Here is a 1,605-nt window from a genome sequence, read left to right as displayed (position 1 = left end):
AAGCACATCCAAATATTTTTGCTTTCATGGAGCAGTTTTACAAAATAATGGATCAGTCGTATTATTTGTCTGTGAAGAGAAAGGGCTGCCTGGTCTTCATTTGAAGAGGAAGTAAATGAACGGTCACAACCTTTTTCTGGGGACAGCTGATTTAAAATCTAGGTGATTAAAATTGGAAATCAAATGGAATAAGGGTACTCAGTTTAGAGATGTATTAATAGAACATTAAGGTTGGGATTTATACTATACCATAGCTAACATAAATTTCATGTGTGTATTTATTGTGACATTCCTATTCACTGTTATCAAGTACAAGCAAGGCAACTTTCTGATCAAGTATCTGCAATGTAACTATGAACTAATTAGGGTAAAATAGTGATTTTAGTAGAGGGACGTGTCAGATTTTCTTGGTTTGGGGGTTTGCCCACCTGTTGTTTCAGGTAAAAGCAAGGAAGAGATGGAGAGAAGGAAATTCACCTTCATCTTTTCCAGAAGAGGAGAGGTAATGGTTTAATGTGATTAATGATTTAATGGTTTCATGTTCCACAGCTGTCCCAGACAGAGCAAATCACTCTGATCTCACCTCAGGGGTGTCATAGAAGCTGGAGCTACGTAGGTGCTGGTCCCTGTGCCCACTGAGGTCCTATGTGGTGGTTGTAAAGGAAACTTTTCAGATGGAACTTGTCTTTAGATCTGTGTAATGAAGTGCATTAATGTAGCCTGGCAATGGAGCTAATTTCTCCTGGGAGGCTCTGGTACATTTGGAAGGATACTGTGGTCCTTTACTGGTGCATCGCTTCTCTGCCCACCTGAGATCAGAGTGAGAGTGGCAATGATGATGGCAGGGAGACAATTTAAGTTGCATAACCCCACGTGGGAGCTCCTTCTTCTGTGTATGCAAAGGAATAGGGGCTAAAATTCATTTCTCATTGGAGTAAACTGAGAAGGTAAGGATATGAGAGTTTGTATCTGAATTTGTCTATTTCAGTTTGCAAGTATAATGAGTTGTGAATAAGAGTGTTCAGATAAGGTTTTTTTTTAAAGTGCACTATTACCTATACAAAACCACCACCCTGTTTTGTACAGTTGTTTGAAATTAGTAGAACTGTTGTTGAATAATGAAATAAAAACATCACTAAATTAGCTGCAGATCGATATTCCTTTCTATGAGCAAAATAACAGGTGCTACTCTGGTTCATGGAAATCAGTTATCAATGCCTACTGATACATTACAGTACCAGGGAGATCTGTGAAAATGCCAAGGATTTTGTTTGAAATCTCATAGTGAAATTCCCAGTAGGGGAGCTTAAGCTAGAAATCCAGAGGTACCTAGAAGTAGGTTTAAACAATAAGCAAAAAAGAATAATAATAAAAAATAAACTATTTGTGTTTCATGTATATGAAAATCAGTTTATCTGTTGGTTTTTTCTAAAATACATAATCTCCAATGATATCCCTCTCAGTAAGGTAATTTAATCCTTTTGATGTGTGAAAGTACATGTTTATTATGGTCTGTGTGTGTCTTTTTTGACCATGCGTATGGAATAAGGAATTTTGCTCTCAAAGCCTTACAACGTCTGGTGCTAGTGAATACATGAGAATAAT

Source organism: Geospiza fortis, unplaced genomic scaffold (genome assembly GCF_000277835.1).
Source record: "Geospiza fortis unplaced genomic scaffold, GeoFor_1.0 scaffold166, whole genome shotgun sequence".
In the NCBI taxonomy this organism is placed as follows: domain Eukaryota; kingdom Metazoa; phylum Chordata; class Aves; order Passeriformes; family Thraupidae; genus Geospiza; species Geospiza fortis.
Note: the sequence above shows the minus strand (reverse complement) of the source record.